At 43.9% G+C, this 19,240-nt stretch overlaps 1 protein-coding gene across 2 annotated transcripts in view; it reads left to right on the forward strand.

Annotated features, from left to right (window-relative positions):
• SHISA4 (shisa family member 4) overlaps nucleotides 1-14,286 on the forward strand; it is a 91,584-nt gene extending 77,298 nt beyond the window's left edge. The window contains exon 6 of one of the 2 annotated variants that reach the window (XM_077295329.1): nucleotides 13,061-14,236. The gene's annotated coding sequence lies outside the window, so the exon portion shown is untranslated. Of the gene's footprint in view, nucleotides 1-13,060 lie in introns of both variants that reach the window. The other variant, XM_077295331.1, reaches the window with a different exon arrangement.
• The last annotated feature ends 4,954 nt before the right edge of the window (nucleotides 14,287-19,240 follow it).

The following is a 19,240-nucleotide window of genomic DNA, read 5'->3' on the forward strand; positions in this document are numbered from 1 at the left end:
TTTAATAACAAACAAAAAAACCATCAAATAATAATGTTCAGTTATGCACTCAATACTTGGTCGGGAATCCTTTGGCAGAAATGACTGCTTCAATGCGGCGTGGCATGGAGGCAATCAGCCTGTGACACTGCTGAGATGTTATGGAGGCCCAGGATGCATCAATAGCGGCCTTAAGCTCATCCAGAGTGTTGGGTCTTGCGTCTCTCAACTTTCTCTTCACAATATCCCACAGATTCTCTATGGGGTTCAGGTCAGGAGAGTTGGCAGGCCAATTGAGCACAGTAATACCATGGTCAGTAAACCATTTACCAGTGGTTTTGGCACTCTGAGCAGGTGCCAGGTCGTGCTGAACAATGAAATCTTCATCTCCATAAAGCATTTCAGCCGATGGAAGCATGAAGTGCTCCAAAATCTCCTGATAGCTAGCTGCATTGACCCTGCCCTTGATGAAACACAGTGGACCAACACCAGCAGCTGCCATGGCACCCCACACCATCACTGACTGTGGGTACTTGACACTGGACTTCAGGCATTTTGGCATTTCCTTCTCCACAGTCTTCCTCCAGACTCTGGCACCTTGATTTCCGAATGACATGCCAAATTTGCTTTCATCAGAAAAAAGTACTTGGGACCACTTAGCAACAGTCCAGTGCTGCTTCTCTGTAGCCCAGGTCAGGCGCTTCTGCCGCTGTTTATGGTTCAAAAGTGGCTTTACCTGGGGAATGCGGCACCTGTAACCCATTTCCTGCACACGCCTGTGCACAGTGGCTCTGGATGTTTCCACACCAGACTCAGTCCACAATCTTCCTCAGGGTCCGGTCACCTCTTCTCGTTGTACAGCGTTTTCTGCCACATTGTTTCCTTCCAACAGACTTACCATTGAGGTGCCTTGATACAGCACTCTGGGAACAGCCTATTTGTTGAGAAATTTCTTTCTGGGTCTTACCCTCTTGCTTGAGGGTGTCAATGATGGCCTTCTTGACATCTGTCAGGTCGCTAGTCTTACCCATGATGGGGGTTTTGAGTAATGAACCAGGCAGGGAGTTTTTAAAAGCCTCAGGTATCTTTTGCATGTGTTTAGAGTTAATTAGTTGATTCAGAAGATGTTGTGAATTTGCTTTTTGCTCCCTCTAGTGGTTACTAGTTTTTTGACTCTGGTTTTTCTGTCATTCCTTTTATCCGCACCTGGGTCGTTAGTTAGGGGTGTTGCTATATAAGCTCCCTAGACCTTCAGTTCAATGCCTGGCAACGTAGTTATCAGAGCTAGTCTGCTGTGCTCTTGTCTACTGATCCTGGTTCCAGTTATATCAGCTAAGTCTGCCTTTTGCTTTTTGCTATTTGTTTTGGTTTTGTATTTTTGTCCAGCTTGTTCCAAATCTATATCCTGACCTTTGCTGGAAGCTCTAGGGGGCTGGTGTTCTCCCCCCGGACCGTTAGACGGTTCGGGGGTTCTTGAATTTCCAGTGTGGATTTTGATAGGGTTTTTGTTGACCATATAAGTTACCTTTCTTTATTCTGCTATCAGTAAGCGGGCCTCTCTGTGCTAAACCTGGTTCATTTCTGTGTTTGTCATTTCCTCTTACCTCACCGTTATTATTTGTGGGGGGCTTCTATCCAGCTTTGGGGTCCCCTTCTCTGGAGGCAAGAAAGGTCTTTTGTTTTCCTCTACTAGGGGTAGCTAGATTCTCCGGCTGGAGCGTGTCATCTAGAATCAACGTAGGAATGATCCCCGGCTACTTCTAGTGTTGGCGTTAGAAGTAGATATATGGTCAACCCAGTTACCACTGCCCTATGAGCTGGATTTTTGTATTCTGCAGACTTCCACGTACCTCTGAGACCCTCGCCATTGGGGTCATAACAGTTTGCCAGGCCCGTATTAAATGTTTAATGCGTTGCAGAAGAGGGATTATAAGAAAGAAGATTCTGAGTTTTTTTTTTTTTTCTTTCTTCTTCCCCTTTACCTCAGAGTGGCTATGCTTGCTGCAGACATGAATGTCCAGACCTTGATTACAAGTGTGGACCAGCTGGCTACTCGTGTGCAGGGCATACAAGACTATGTTATCAGAAATCCTAGGTCAGAACCTAAAATACCGATTCCTGAACTGTTTTCCGGAGACAGGTTTAAGTTTAGGAATTTTGTGAATAATTGTAAATTGTTTTTGTCCCTGAGACCCTGTTCATCTGGAGACTCTGCTCAGCAAGTAAAAATAGTTATTTCGTTCTTACGGGGCGACCCTCAGGATTGGGCTTTTTCGCTGGCGCCAGGAGATCCGGCATTGGCTGATATTGATGCGTTTTTTCTGGCGCTCGGTTTACTTTATGAGGAACCCAATCTTGAGATTCAGGCAGAAAAGGCCTTGCTGGCTATGTCTCAGGGGCAGGACGAGGCTGAAGTGTATTGCCAAAAATTTCGGAAATGGTCCGTGCTGACACATTGGAACGAGTGTGCACTGGCCGCTAATTTTAGAAATGGCCTATCTGAAGCCATTAAGAATGTTATGGTGGGTTTTCCCATTCCCACAGGTCTCAATGATACTATGGCACTGGCTATTCAAATTGACCGGCGGTTGCGGGAGCGCAAAACCGCAAATTCCCTCATGGTGTTGTCTGAACAGACACCTAATTCGGTGCAATGTGATAGAAAAACCGCAAATTCCCTCATGGTGTTGTCTGAACAGACACCTGATTTAATGCAATGTGATAGAATCCTGACTAGAAATGAGCGGAAAATTCATAGACGCCGGAATGGCTTGTGCTACTACTGTGGTGATTCTACACATGTTATCTCAGCATGCTCTAAACGTATAGCTAAGGTTGTTAGTCCTGTCACCGTTGGTAATTTGCAACCTAAATTTATTCTGTCTGTAACTTTGATTTGCTCACTGTCGTCTTATCCTGTCATGGCGTTTGTAGATTCAGGTGCTGCCCTGAGTCTTATGGATCTGTCATTTGCTAAGCACTGTGGTTTTACTCTTGAACCATTAGAAAATCCTATTCCTCTTAGGGGTATTGATGCTACGCCATTGGCAGCAAATAAACCGCAGTATTGGACACAGGTTATCATGTGCATGACTCCTGAACACCGCGAGGTGATACGTTTCCTGGTTTTACATAAAATGCATGATTTGGTTGTTTTAGGGCTGCCATGGTTACAGACCCATAATCCAGTCCTGGACTGGAAGGCTATGTCAGTCTCAAGTTGGGGCTGTCGTGGTATTCATGGGGATTCCCTGCCTGTGTCTATTGCTTCTTCTACGCCTTCGGAAGTTCCGGAGTATTTGTCTGATTATCAGGATGTCTTCAGTGAGTCTGAGTCCAGTGCACTGCCTCCTCATAGGGACTGTGACTGTGCTATAGATTTGATCCCAGGCAGTAAGTTTCCTAAGGGAAGACTGTTTAATCTGTCGGTACCTGAACATACCGCTATGCGTTCATATATCAGGGAGTCTCTGGAGAAAGGACATATTCGTCCGTCTTCTTCCCCCCTTGGTGCGGGATTCTTTTTTGTGGCAAAAAAGGACGGATCTTTGAGACCTTGTATTGATTATCGGCTTTTAAATAAGATCACTGTCAAATTTCAGTATCCTTTACCGCTGTTGTCTGACTTGTTTGCCCGGATTAAAGGTGCCAAGTGGTTCACCAAGATAGACCTTCGTGGTGCGTACAACCTTGTGCGCATTAAGCAAGGTGATGAATGGAAAACCGCATTCAATACGCCCGAAGGTCATTTTGAGTACTTGGTGATGCCTTTTGGGCTCTCCAATGCGCCTTCAGTTTTTCAGTCCTTTATGCATGACATTTTCCGGAAGTATCTGGATAAATTTTTGATTGTTTATCTGGATGATATTTTGGTTTTTTCTGATGATTGGGATTCGCATGTGGAGCAGGTCAGGTTGGTCTTTAAAATTTTGCGTGAAAATTCTTTGTTTGTCAAGGGCTCAAAGTGTCTCTTTGGTGTACAGAAGGTTCCCTTTTTGGGGTTCATTTTTTCCCCTTCTGCTGTGGAGATGGACCCAGTCAAGGTCCGAGCTATTCTTGATTGGACTCAGCCCTCGTCGGTTAAGAGTCTTCAGAAGTTCTTGGGTTTCGCTAACTTCTACCGTCGTTTTATCGCTAATTTTTCTAGCATTGTGAAACCGTTGACGGATATGACCAAGAAGGGCTCCGATGTAGCTAACTGGGCTCCTGCTGCCGTGGAGGCTTTCCAGGAGTTGAAGCGCCGGTTTACTTCGGCGCCTGTTTTGTGCCAGCCCGATGTCTCACTTCCCTTTCAGGTTGAGGTGGATGCTTCAGAGATTGGAGCAGGGGCCGTTTTGTCGCAGAGAGGCCCTGGTTGCTCTGTTATGAAACCTTGTGCCTTTTTCTCCAGGAAGTTTTCGCCTGCCGAGCGAAATTATGATGTGGGCAATCGGGAGTTGTTGGCCATGAAATGGGCATTTGAGGAGTGGCGTCATTGGCTCGAGGGTGCTAAGCATCGTGTGGTGGTCTTGACTGATCACAAAAATCTGATGTATCTCGAGTCTGCTAAACGCCTTAATCCGAGACAGGCCCGCTGGTCATTGTTTTTCTCCCGCTTTGATTTTGTTGTCTCGTATTTACCAGGTTCAAAGAATGTGAAGGCCGATGCTCTTTCTAGGAGCTTTGTGCCTGATGCTCCTGGAGTCGCTGATCCTGTTGGTATTCTTAAAGATGGAGTTATCTTGTCAGCTATTTCTCCGGATCTGCGACGTGTGTTGCAGAGATTTCAGGCTGATAGGCCTGAGTCTTGTCCACCTGACAGACTGTTTGTCCCGGATAAGTGGACCAGCAGAGTCATTTCCGAGGTTCATTCCTCGGTGTTGGCAGGTCACCCGGGAATTTTTGGCACCAGAGATCTGGTGGCCAGGTCCTTTTGGTGGCCTTCCTTGTCAAGGGATGTGCGGTCATTTGTGCAGTCCTGTGGGACTTGTGCTCGAGCTAAGCCTTGCTGTTCTCGTGCCAGCGGTTTGCTCTTGCCCTTGCCTGTCCCGAAGAGACCTTGGACACATATCTCCATGGATTTCATTTCTGATCTTCCGCTATCTCAGGGCATGTCCGTTATCTGGGTGATATGTGATCGCTTCTCCAAGATGGTCCATTTGGTTCCTTTGCCTAAGCTGCCTTCCTCTTCCGATCTGGTTCCTGTGTTTTTCCAGAACGTGGTTCGTTTGCACGGCATCCCTGAGAATATTGTGTCAGACAGAGGATCCCAGTTCGTTTCTAGGTTCTGGCGATCCTTTTGTAGTAGGATGGGCATTGATTTGTCGTTTTCGTCTGCTTTCCATCCTCAGACTAATGGACAGACGGAGCGAACCAATCAGACTTTGGAGGCTTATTTGAGGTGTTTTGTCTCTGCTGATCAGGACGATTGGGTGACATTCTTGCCGTTGGCTGAGTTTGCCCTTAATAATCGGGCTAGTTCCGCCACCTTGGTTTCGCCTTTTTTCTGCAACTCTGGTTTCCATCCTCGCTTTTCTTCGGGTCATGTGGAGCCTTCTGACTGTCCTGGGGTGGATTCTGTGGTAGATAGGTTGCAGCGGATCTGGAATCATGTGGTGGACAACTTGAAGTTGTCACAGGAGAGGGCTCAGCGCTTTGCCAACCGCCGCCGCGGTGTGGGTCCCCGACTACGCGTTGGGGATTTGGTATGGCTTTCTTCCCGCTTTGTTCCTATGAAGGTCTCCTCTCCCAAATTTAAACCTCGTTTTATTGGGCCTTACAAGATATTGGAAATCCTTAATCCTGTATCTTTTCGTCTGGATCTTCCTGTGTCGTTTGCTATTCACAATGTATTTCATAGGTCCTTGTTGCGGCGGTACATTGTGCCTGTAGTTCCTTCTGCTGAGCCTCCTGCTCCGGTGTTGGTTGAGGGCGAGTTGGAGTACGTGGTGGAGAAGATCTTGGATTCTCGCCTCTCCAGGCGGAGGCTTCAGTACCTGGTCAAGTGGAAGGGCTATGGTCAGGAGGATAATTCCTGGGTGGTCGCCTCTGATTTAGTTTGTGCCTTTCATGCCTCTCATCCTGATCGCCCTGGTGGTCGTGGTGAGGGTTCGGTGACCCCTCACTAAGGGGGGGGTACTGTTGTGAATTTGCTTTTTGCTCCCTCTAGTGGTTACTAGTTTTTTGACTCTGGTTTTTCTGTCATTCCTTTTATTCGCACCTGGGTCGTTAGTTAGGGGTGTTGCTATATAAGCTCCCTAGACCTTCAGTTCAATGCCTGGCAACGTAGTTATCAGAGCTAGTCTGCTGTGCTCTTGTCTACTGATCCTGGTTCCAGTTATATCAGCTAAGTCTGCCTTTTGCTTTTTGCTATTTGTTTTGGTTTTGTATTTTTGTCCAGCTTGTTCCAAATCTATATCCTGACCTTTGCTGGAAGCTCTAGGGGGCTGGTGTTCTCTCCCCGGACCGTTAGACGGTTCGGGGGTTCTTGAATTTCCAGTGTGGATTTTGATAGGGTTTTTGTTGACCATATAAGTTACCTTTCTTTATTCTGCTATCAGTAAGCGGGCCTCTCTGTGCTAAACCTGGTTCATTTCTGTGTTTGTCATTTCCTCTTACCTCACCGTTATTATTTGTGGGGGGCTTCTATCCAGCTTTGGGGTCCCCTTCTCTGGAGGCAAGAAAGGTCTTTTGTTTTCCTCTACTAGGGGTAGCTAGATTCTCCGGCTGGAGCGTGTCATCTAGAATCAACGTAGGAATGATCCCCGGCTACTTCTAGTGTTGGCGTTAGAAGTAGATATATGGTCAACCCAGTTACCACTGCCCTATGAGCTGGATTTTTGTATTCTGCAGACTTCCACGTACCTCTGAGACCCTCGCCATTGGGGTCATAACAGAAGATTAGGGTAATAGGTCATTTAGAGAACCTTTTCTTGATATGCTAATTTATTGAGACAGGTTTTTTGGGTTATCAGGAGTTGTATGCCAAAATCATCAGTATTAAAACAATAAAAGACCTGACAAATTTCAGTTGGTGGATAATGAATCTATAATATATGAAAGTTTAATTGTAATCATTACATTATGGTAAATAATGAAATTTAACACTATATGCTAATTTTTTGAGAAGGACCTGTAGAGCTGGAATGGATAATAAATACCCACAAATCAAGATTAGTACCAGTAAAAGTGCAGTCCTTCCTAGGGTTAATACTGGACTCCGGGCGTCAGCTCTGCCTCCTTCCGGAGAACAACGTGGCCAAAATAATGAACCTGGCTGGTACAGCAATACATCAGCCAGCAATGATCCTAAGAAAAGCAATGTCCCTACTAGGCTCATTAACATCATGCATTCCGGCTATAGGATGGGCACAATTTCACCTGAGACAGCTGCAGTGGGAAGTTCTGTCAGCTCAGAAACTGTTAGGAGGACATGTAGAAGGAAATCTATGTCTTTCTCTGGGCGTAAGAGATTCCCTAATTTGGTGGACTGTGAAGGAACATCTGACAATGGGGGTCCAGTGGCAGAAACCGGTCGAAGACATCATCATGACCGTCGCAAGCGGTATAGGTTGGGGTGCTCACTTGAGGTCTCATTCAGTACAAGGAACCTGGTCCTTGTGAGAAAGGAATCATGCTTCAAACGAAAAAGAACTATGGGCAGTGGAAAAGGCCTTGAAATATCTTCTCCCCTTGCTCCGGGGCCGTCATACTCGGAACATGACGGACAATCGAGCAGTGGCGGCTTATATCAATCACCGGGGGGGGGGGGACGAGGACCCGGGGCCCCATGGAGGTGTCAGATCTACTTTTTCAGTTGGCAGAACAACACCTGTCATCCCTGACAGCACTACACATAAGGGGCGTCGAAAACACACATGCAGACTTCCTGAGTCGCGGAAGCTTGAGACAGGGGGAATGGTCCTCAAACCCCCTGGCGTTCCAACAAATAGTACAAGCCTGGGGCACACCAGAAATAGACTTGTTTGCCACCTCACACAACAAAAAAGTCAAGAAGTTCTGCTTCCTAAATCCAAGAGAACATCCTTTTGCAGTAGATGCCCCACTAATACCATGGAGGTTCTCTCTGGCCTACGCATTCCCCCCAATAGTGATGATTCCAACAATAGTCCGGAAGATAAGAGAGGATTGAGCGAAAATAATACTCATAGCTCCATTTTGGCCAAGGAGGCCATGTTCTACCTTCTAAGGCAGATGTCAATAACAGACCCGTGGATTCTGCCAGAAGTTCCAGACCTGCTGACCCAGGGGTCAGTGAGCCACTCTCAGGAGAAGGGCTTCCATCTGGCAGCCTGGAATTTGAGAGGGCGTTACTGAGTCGCCAGGGATTTTCACCAGGGTTAGTCTCCACCCTATTGAAAAGCAGAAAACCTATAACATCTAGAATCTACGGTAGGACATGGAAGAAGTTTCTTGACTTCCAGGGTGAACCGTTGGGAGATTACTTTACCATCATTTTGTAATAATCCTAGGAATTCTGGGGAACAAAAGTTCCATACGTTAGAAGTAAGAAGGTCCATGTTACAATATATGTCCATGACCAGCCAGTGGAGGAAAGACCAAACCCTATTCGTAGCCTCCCCAAATGTATGGAGAAAAGTGCTATGGTCAGATGAGGCCAAAATTGATTTTTTTTGACCACCAAGCTAAATGCTTTTTCTGATGCCAAAAAAAATCTCATCACCCGAAGAACACCATGTTTTTGTCAGCAGGGACTGTAAGAGAATGGTCAGCCATAATATATTGAACAGCCATATTGGCTCTAGCACCCATCTTGTGCAAAGTTAGAAACCAACTAATTCTGCTTCTAAAAACATGTCCCGGCAGTGAGCCCGCATCAAAGCCGGGACATGTAAGCTGTTTTGAACAGCTGACATGTGCCCGCAATAGGCGTGGGCGGAATCGCGATCTGCCCGCACCTATTAACTAGTTAAATGCTGCTGTCAAACTCTGACAGCAGCATTTAACAAGCACATCCGGCCGGAAATACAACCATCAGTGACCCCCGTCACATGATCGGGGGTCATTGGTGCGTCGGCATGACAACCAGAGGTCTCCTGCAGACCTCTATGGTTGTTGATACCAGATTGCTGTGAGCGCCACCCTGTAATCTGAGCACCGCCTCTAAGTAGCAGAGACAATCGAGTTATGGCAGCTTCTAGCCTCCCATGGAGGCTATTGAAGCATGCCAAAAGTTAAAGAAAAATGTTTTTAAAAATATAAAAGTTTAAATCACCTCCCTTTCCCCCCATTCAAAATAAAACAATAAAAAAAGTCAAACCTACACATATTTGGTGTCGCCGCGTTCAGAATGGCCCGATCTATCAATAAAAAAAGGATTAACCTGACCGCTAAACAGCATAGCGAGAAAAAAAAACACCAGAATTACATTTTTTTGGTTGCCGTGACATTGTATTAAAATGCAATAACAGGTTCTTTTGATCGTCCCTCTGCACCAAAATGGTATCATTAAAAACATCAGCTCGGCACGCAAAAAATAAGCCCTCACCCAACCTCAAATCACGAAAGAGACGTAACGGAAAATTGCGCAAATTATTATTTTTTTTTAAATTATTTTTTTTAGCAAAGTTTGGAATTTTTTTTCACCACTTGGATAAAAAAGAACCTAGATATGTTTGTGGTCTATGAACTTGTAATGACCTGGAGAATCATAATGACAGGTCAGTTTTAACATTTAGTGAAGCTAGCAAAAAATCCAAGCAAAAAACAAAGTTTGGGATTGCACTTTTTTTGCAATTTCACCGCACTTGGAATTTTTTTCCCGTTTTCTAGTACACGACATAGTAAAACCAATGGTGTTTTTCCAAAGTACAATTTGTCCTGCAAAAAATAAGCCCTCACATGGCCATATTAATTGGAAAATATTATTTTATGGCTCTGTGAAGGAGGGGAGCGAAAAAAGCTTCGGTCATTAAGGGCTTAATAAACAATGTAACTGTCATGACTGTGGCCTGAGAGATAAACAGAAGCCCATTATGATAGCATGGCTTTTCACTGTTAAAGGTCTTCATTGTGACACGTGCAGTGTTCCATCTAAGCAAGCTTTTTTCTAGAGGCTGCCATTTTGTTTGTGACCTAGCATGAGCATCATTATTATTATTATTATTTATTTATATAGCGCCATTAATTCCATGGTGCTGTACATGAGAAGGGGTTACATCAAAATACAAATATCACTTACAGTAAACAAAACTTACAATGACAGACTGATACAGAGGGAAGAGGACCCTGCCCTTGCGGGCTTACATTCTACAGGATTATGGGGAAGGAGACAGTAGGTCGAGGGTTGCAGTAGCTCCGATGGTGTTGAGGTGGCCGTGTGGTCATTACAGGCTGTAAGCTTCTTTGAAGAGGTGGGTCTTCAGGTTTCTTTTGAAGGATGCAAATGTGGTGGATAACTGGACGTGTTGGGGCACAGAATTCCAGAGGATGGGGGATATTCGGAAGAAGTCTTGGAGGCGATTATGTGAGGAGTGAATAAGCGTGGAGGAGAGAATGAGATCTTGGGAGAATCGGAGATTAGGTGAGGGAAGATATTGAGAGATTAGTTCGGAAATGTATGGAGGAGAAAGGTTATGGATGGCTTTGTAGGTCAGTGTTAGTAGTTTAAACTGGATACGCTGGGAAATTGGGAGCCAGTGAAGGGATTTGCAAAGAGGGGAAGCAGGAGTGTAACGAGGAGAGAGATTAATTAGTCGGGCAGCAGAGTTAAGGACGGATTGGAGGGGTGCGAGAGTGTTAGAAGGTAGGCCACATAGGAGGATGTTGCATTAGTCGAGGCGCGAGATGAGGGCATTCACAAGCATTTTGGTAGAGTGAGGGTTGAGGAAAGGACGGATTCTGGAAATAATTTTGAGCTGGAGGTGGCAAGATCTTGGATGTGCGGTTTGAAGGACAGGGCAGAGTCCAGGGTTACTCCGAGGCAGCGAATTTTGGGGACAGGGGAAAGTGTGATTTCATTTATTTTGATAGATAGATCTGGTAGGGAAGATATGCGAGATGGAGGAAAGATAATTAGTTCAGATTTGTCCACATTGAGCTTGAGGAAGCGAGAGGAGAAGGAGGATATGGCTGATAGACTCTCTGGGATTCTGGAGAGCAGAGAGGTGACATCTGGATCAGAGAGGTAGATCTGAATGTCATCAGCATATAGATGGTACTGAAAGCCATAGGACCTTATGAGTTGTCCCAGTCCAAGTGTATAGATTGAGAAGAGTAAGGGCCCAAGGACAGAGCCTTGAGGGACATCAATGGAGAGGGGGCGAGATTAAGAGGTAGTATGGGAGTAGGAAACGCTAAATGTGCGGTTGGTAAGGTATGAGGAGATCCAAGATAGGCCGAGGTCTTTGACCTCAAAGAAAGAGAGAGAGGATCTCTAGTAGGAGGCAGTGGTCAACTGTGTCGAAGGCAGAGGACAGGTCTAGAAGGCAGAGTATAGAGAATTGTCTGTTAGCTTTGGCTGTAAGTCATTAGTAATTTTGGTCAGGGCAGTCTCAGTGGAACGGTGGGGACGGAAGCCAGATTGTAGGTTGTCGACGAGAGAGTTAGATGCAAAGTGAGAGGAAAGTTCAGCATGGACGTGCTGCTCCAGGAGTTTGGATGCAAATGGGAGCAAAGATATGGGGCGATAGCTGGACATAGCGCATGGGTCAAGGGATGGCTTTTTGAGGATAGGTGTGATTGTGGCATGTTTGAAAGCAGTGGGGAAGGTACCAGAAGTTAGTGATAGGTTGAAGAGATCGGTTAGGGATGGGATTAGTGTGGTGGTGAGGTTGGGGAGGAGGTGGGATGGGATGGGGTCAAGTGCACAAGTGGTGAGGTGTGACTTGGAGAGAAGATAAGCAAGCTCTCCTTCAGTGAGCGGGAAGTTATGGGGTTAGGGCATTGGTCTGGTATACAAAGGGTTTGTGGTGGTTTGACGACAAAGATTTGCCTTGTTTGGTCAATCTTATCTTTGAAGTGCGTCGCAAAGTGCTCGACAATGATTAGGGAACTCGGAGGGGGCAGTGGTGGGCGGAGGAGGGAGTTAAGTGTTGAACAACTGTTTGGGGTTGTGGGATAAGGAAGATACGAGGGTTGGGAAGTAGGCCTGTTTAGCAGAGGTGAGAGCTGATTTGAATGCGAGTGTTGCTTGTTTGAGTGCAGTGAAATCATCTTGCGAATTTGTTTTCTTCCAACGCCGTTCTGCAATTCTGGATACTTGCCGAAGCCTTTTAGTGATGTTATTGTGCCAGGGTTGTCTATTGGTTCGTCGCACTCTGCTATGCATGACAGGGGCGACCGTGTCAATAGCTGATAGAAAGCAGTGGCAGTGTCTGTGTCGTGGAGTGAGGATATGGATGCTAGTGGTAGGATAGTCAAGAGTGTGTGGGTGTCTATGTGTGCGAGGTTCTTGCGTGGGTGCGCATGTTGCTGGACATGGGTGACAGGTGAGGAGAACAGGGATGAGAAAGTGAGTAGATGGTGGTCAAATAGAGGGAGAGGGGAGGTTGTGAAGTTAGATAGGGAGCAGAAATGGGTGAAGACAAGGTCTAATGTGTGTCCGTCTGTGTGGGTGGCTGAAGAGGACCACTGAGTAAGTCCAAAGGATGAAGTAAGGGACAGGAGTTTGGAGGCTGCTGACTGGTGGGTGTCAATAGGGATGTTGAAATCACCTATGATGATGGGAATCTCAGCAGAGAGAAAGTGCCTTGCGTGTCTCATTTGCCTTGTATGAAGATGCCATTCTTTCCAACATATTGGAACCAGGTTACCTTGGGCAACATTTTATCGCTGAGTTTCTTCGATTCTAAACATAACATAGAACTTGGTTAGACCGTTCTGTTTTGTTTTTTTAAGTGCGGTAACAATCGCTGCACAACTTGCCAGCATTCTTTGAGATCCCGCAATTTCCCTAATTACGGTGGTTCACAGCGTTTTAGTGTTAAGGACTATATTAATTGCAATTCACAATATGTGGTTTATATTATAAACTGAATACAGTGAAATGTTCTATATGTGGTTTGTACCACTAGGAAGATAACAGAGTATCTGACATAATCGCTTCTATCTCCCATCGCAGTGTCTCACGCAACCAGACATTTTTACTACTCACCATGAAAACCGTACTGCTTCTTTTAGAATACCGAGTATTGAAAGAATGCGTAAATCCCCTAGAGGAGAAGACATCCAAAGATGCCTCCTGACGAGCGAAGCGTTCTGGATGTATAATCTCGGCATCTGATACCCTGGAGGACTAAATGCCCACAAATTAATCACGTTCCACTACTTATCTCCTATGGATTGTATAACTTGATTTTCGTATTGAAGTTTTCTTTATTAATTATTGCATTATTGTTAGTTGTGGTTTTACTATCATATCAGGTGATTTTTGTACCATCTTCTAGTGGTTATACCAGTGGTCATGTCATGTGACTTTTGTACCAGTTTTATTGGTTACAGCTGTGTATATGTTGAGGAGAGCTATAAGATCAAATACTTAATTAATCTCAAGACATAAGAGATTGAGAGAAAGGACCCATAGTATATTATTTCACTTTACATAAGCTTGCTCAGATCAAAGTGTGACACTAAAGATGGCTGCCATTTCCTGTTTCAACACACACCATGCTCTGGTATCCAAGATGACGCCCACCCTGATGACCTCATAGATCCACCCACAGTGACGCCCACCCTGATGACCTCATGGACCAACCCAGCCTGATGACTTCATGAATCCGCCCATGGACTAGCTCATTGCCCAACCCACCAACCAATGGAATACATCAGATCACTCCCATTTTAGAGCCAACTGAGCCCCCTTATAGGGGTTATATACTGTAAATCTATATTTTGATTAAATAAAGGTCTTGGAGCTGAGCCATAGTTTGATCAAGGAGAGCTTACATCTGACTGTGTTGTCTGATGTTATTTTCTTCAGTGCATACTCTTGATCAATATACACTAGGCCAGGAGTAGGCAACTAGTGAACATTTCCTATGGTTCAACATAACATATAAATCTCACTGTGTGCTTTTACTATCAGCTTTGAGAAAGAATGTCGTAGAGCCTTTGAAACACGTTGCTCTTGATTACTTTGACTTTGATCATACTATGGATCCATGTACTTAAATTTTTAAGATGTACATTAGGGTGTTTCATTTTGTATGGTAAAAATTAAAATGTCAACTTTTTGCAGACTTTGCTTACGCCCCGAGTCTCACTAATGTAAAAAGTATATATGTCAATTTTCAAGATGATTGAACTATGTTTAGAGGTTGCACACAAATCAGTTTAATAAAAGCACGCAAAAAAAACAGATTTTCAATGTTAAGTATTTATTAGAAATTCAAACAATTAAAAACTTAGAATAATAGTGACAATAAACAGTAACATTGATAGGCAGTATCATATGTATTAAATGATTTACATTAATGTGCTGTGAAAGATGCATCTCCTTCTTTTGTTCGCTTGGTGACGGCTTTTCTATGATACTCGACAACTCTTAACAAGAACTGTTTCGGTTGTTCATCTCTGATTAAATTATTAAACTTCTTTATCAGAGCAATGCCCCTTTCTGTGGTGTCATTCACCACCTTAAGAGCACTGATGGAGCTTCTTATTGTATCACTGCAATATTCTTCTACATCGTGGATCCCAAAATTCAATTCAAAGAATGTCTTTGTTTTACTTGTAACAAAATCGCTGAGGTCTTTTCCTTCAAAAACTAGTTTTTTACCTTCCAACTGTTTCAGCTCCTTTTTCTTTGCAGGTTTCATTCTTAAATTTTCAAACATCTTATCCTTCTCAGCCTGACTGATACGTTCATCCAAAAATGCCAATCCTATGTTAGTTTCTGACAGCTACCAAATGTGACTCTTAGCCACTGCGAGGGCACTTTCTCTGACATCTTTATCTGGATAATATTGCAAAAGCTGTAGCATCTCCAAATCATTCTTTGGAGCCCATCGACTTACAACTCGCTCGTGCCAAAAGCGGACATATATTAGACAGACAAAAGCACTACTTTTCTTATTCCTTTCAATTCGGTATTAGAAATATGCAATTGTTTAGTGAATAGCACAATTTTGAGTACATATATGGCCTTTGCCATCCACCTTGCTTCAGTCAGAGTCCCTGGAACCCTAAATTCTAAATAGTTCTAATAGCTCTTTGTAATCTTCTCTTGGATGACTGCCATCTTGCAAGACATTGTTGAGGTAGTCCACTATTTTCACACGTTGTTCTTCTAGAAAACCTTGAATGGGATTTTCTTCATCTAACATCGTGAAATAGGACTTCTTATCAACTGAATTCGACTGATTTTGGAACTTTCGGAAAATCTGGATGTCAGGACAACTTGATGGGATGTTACAACAGTTACCAAACACTCCTTTCAAGATTAATTCGTGGGTGTGGTGGCAGCAAGCCAACCACAACAATGGTCTCCCAAATTCAGTTTCAATTCTGATACATGCTCCTTGGATCATTCCTGTATTAGATGCAGTTGTATCGAAAGATATACCAATGATAAGGTCACGTAGCGCGAATCGGTCCACCTGCTGAATAACAACTTCAGCCATTAGCTCACCAGTACCTTTCTGGGCAACAGGTACGCCAAGCAAATGCTCAAAATCTTTTCCAGTTTCAAGAACAGCAGCTCTATCTTCTAGAGTTTCGACACTCCCTCAGGCAACAATTCACTATCCCAATGTAAGATTAAATGAGGAGGATTTTCAAACAGTGACTTTTCCATGTTCTCAGCCATTTGTCTTCTGTTAATCACCCGAGCTCGGAAAACAATAGATGGAGATATGGAAATGCATGAAACATTGTGACCAAGGCTTTTTGCAGTTGCAATAAATGAAGTACTTGCTTGTCGAATGTAGAGTTGTTCTCGATCCCATGTAGCCGTGAGTGTGTGATCAAGAGGTTTTAATCTACGACCTGCACAAGATTTTTTCACTGGTGGTGCAGAAAATTTGTCCTCTTCGTGAATTGATGATGATGGAGATGAGACTGAGTGTTCCACTGTTCATTTTGGCGATTTCTTTATAATGTTTCTCCTTGTATGCCTCCTTTTTTTCTGCATTTATTTTCTTCTTTTTAATTTGCGAGGCAAGAACCTTATCTACACCACTCATTGATAAACTCATATAATCCTCTCTTTGTGACATAAGGAAAGCTTTATCGTCTTCTAGTACGCTATTCATGGAGATCACATTTTGCCTGGCAATATCAAATATCTCAACAAGATCACCTTTCCAAATCTGCCACTTCATATTTACTTTGTCAATGTTTCTTGATTTCTCTTTACCCAGATGTTGATATTCCTTGTATAACTTCTGTATACGAGTTCGGATATTCTCCTCTGTCATGACAGGGATACTTGCTTTCTTCCACACTTCCTTTAGTTTAATACTTGCGGATTTAGCAGCACACGAGAGTGTTTCTTTCATTTCCTTGTGATGGTAAATAAAAACTAAAAGCACGTGTTTCTTGGAAGAGAGTTAAGCTCACAAAAATTCACCACCAGGCACCTTTTCAAGTAACCAAATTCCCTTTCTAGTACTCTTTTTCAGTTAAACTACCCGCAAAACATAATAGAAACACAACATACACATTAGTGTGATGTCGATGATACATTTTCATGAATTTCGGTACTTTCAGATAAAAGTGATCAAAGTGTGCAACCTCTAAATATTAATTGATTTCGCTAAAATTTTTTACATGGATCTTTTAGATGACTTAGACCAAGGATTCAAGCTAAGTCATATGAAAATCATAACTTCGGAAAAATGAAACACCCTAATGTACATGAATACATTTTGGAATTTTAAGAAGCGGAAAACCATTCTTTCCAGTCCGTCCCTAAGGACAGCACCAAAGGACCTATGACGGGACAAGATCACAGAGAGGTTAAAAGGCCCTTCCCACCTCCAGCCTCCATTGTGTTTTTCCTGTCTCCATCAGGGACAGACGCATGAGAGGTGTAGAACCTCTGGGCACTTCATAGCTCTTCAGTGCTTTATAGTGCAGAACAGGAGTCTCAGCTCAGCATACTATCTTGTTAGGAGTTTCAGACTTGGCCCTAATGACTAAAATTGGGATGCTCTTTCATAGTTTATGGTTGAAGAGATATGTCTATCGAGTTCATCCTATGACACGGTGGGGTCTATGCTAACTTTCTCAGGTTGGTGACACCACATACGGCAATAGGATTAGTTTCCCCTATCAACATCCTCAACAGATTCTAGTCCCATAACCTGTAATATTCTATTCATCAAAGAAGGCATCTAGGCCCATTTTGTGTTTTGTTTTGTTTTTATCATGGATCAGCACACCTTCACATGGTAGAAAGTCCCATATCCACTACTCTTACAGTTAACCCATGGTTCCACGCCCTGGGTGCTCTGCCAATTTGTTCACATATTAAGGGATTGGTCTCATCTTCTGACAATCCAGAGCCTTGGTTCTTCAGGACTCCTTGTGGTACAGTAAGATGATCTCTAATCAAGGTGTAGCCGGAGCCCAGAAGATCAGTGAAAGAACATTCCTGTGTTATTAAGCACATGGTTATTGGTCTGCAGCAATCCTCCTGGTGGTTGTGGCAGTGGCTATCACCATACTTCTTTGGTGCAATAAGAGGTGTTTAAGGTATATTCTATGGCTGCAGATGTTATAAGTATCTGTCTAACAATCACTGCGGTTTCTTATTGGTGTTGGGGTACAACAGTTAAGTCTCTCTGTTCTGCTGTATAATTTACATTTATGCTGAATATTTGGCATTACAGACATATATCTGACACTTGCTATGGTAACTTTTCTTTGCATAGTTGTCTATATTTTCTTCGGGTTTTACAGATTATTTATTAGATATAAACTAGTTTTGCCCAGGACTTCTGTCCTTTATGGCTTCTGTACCCACCCTGGTGTTATTTCTCAGGTACTACTCCTTTGGTGCTGTCTGGAGAGGCGTACTGAAAAAAAGGAATTATACCTACCGGTAATTTGATTTCCAGAAGTCCCCCAGGACAGCACCCTTATTAGGGTACCGTCTCACAGTGGCACTTTGGTCGCTACGACGGCACGATCCGTGACGCTCCAGCGTCGCTCCAGCGTCGTAGACTGCGGTCACACTTCGCAATGCACGGCGCTGGAGCGATAATTTCATGACGTATTTGCAATGTAGAATTTGGCGCCCCTACGTATCAAGCTCCTCCACCCATTACATTGTATACAATATCGTGCACACCTTTGTTACACGATGCGATCATGCCGCCACAGCGGGACACTTGACGACGAAAGAAAGTCTCAAACGATCTGCTACGACGTACGATTCTCAGCGGGGTCCCTGATCGCAGTAGCGTGTCAGACACAGCGAGATCGTAAGTATATCGCTGGAACGTCACAGATCGTGCCGTCGTAGCGACCAAAGTGCCACTGTGAGACGGTACCCTATTTCCCTCACTTTTATGTTTATCTTGGACTTGCACAAGATTGATCTTCCTGCAAATCGTTCATTCATCAAATGGCCATGGCTTGAGCTGAAGCCGTTAAAGAGTTTATCCTACATATGAGTTCTACTGACTCATATAAACCATTTCCATCCATCCTTTGGTGGTACATTGAAAAACACTGGAGGGTGGAGGTGGGAGGGGCCTTTTAACCTCTCTGTGATCCTGTCCCGTCATGGGTCAAGGAAGGACTTCCTCCTTTGGTGCTGTCCTGAGGGACTTCTGGAAATCGAATTACCGGTAGGTCTAATTCCTTTTTTTTTCTAAAAGGACCACACACTCTGGGTACTTGATCACCATCTGTGTCTAGGTATACGGTCCTTCCATTCCGACGAGAGAGGATACAGGCTGAACAGTGCAGGCTGTACTCTCCATCGCTTTATGGGGTAAAATGGAGTGCACATTTAGACTGTTACCTCTCCAAATGATTCACCGAGATCAAAAACACAGAAAAGAGAGCAGCTTAGCATCTAATCTAACAAGGCTAGGACTGATCTGAGACTCAGACCCATGTCTGCGTCTAACTGACACTAAGCTAAACTGAGGAGGTCTGGTGTTAGTAGGTGAGTTATAGTCTTCTGGTGAGGAGACCATTTTCTTTTCCCAAGATGTTTTTGTTTTTTTTTTAACATCTTTTTTATTGATTTTATAACAAATAAACAAAGTACATTTTGCAAATGTTGCTTTAAAGTGTTACATAAAAGCAAACAAAATTATTTATAACACAAATAACAATAACATATCCC

Source organism: Ranitomeya variabilis, chromosome 3 (genome assembly GCF_051348905.1).
Source record: "Ranitomeya variabilis isolate aRanVar5 chromosome 3, aRanVar5.hap1, whole genome shotgun sequence".
Taxonomy (NCBI): domain Eukaryota; kingdom Metazoa; phylum Chordata; class Amphibia; order Anura; family Dendrobatidae; genus Ranitomeya; species Ranitomeya variabilis.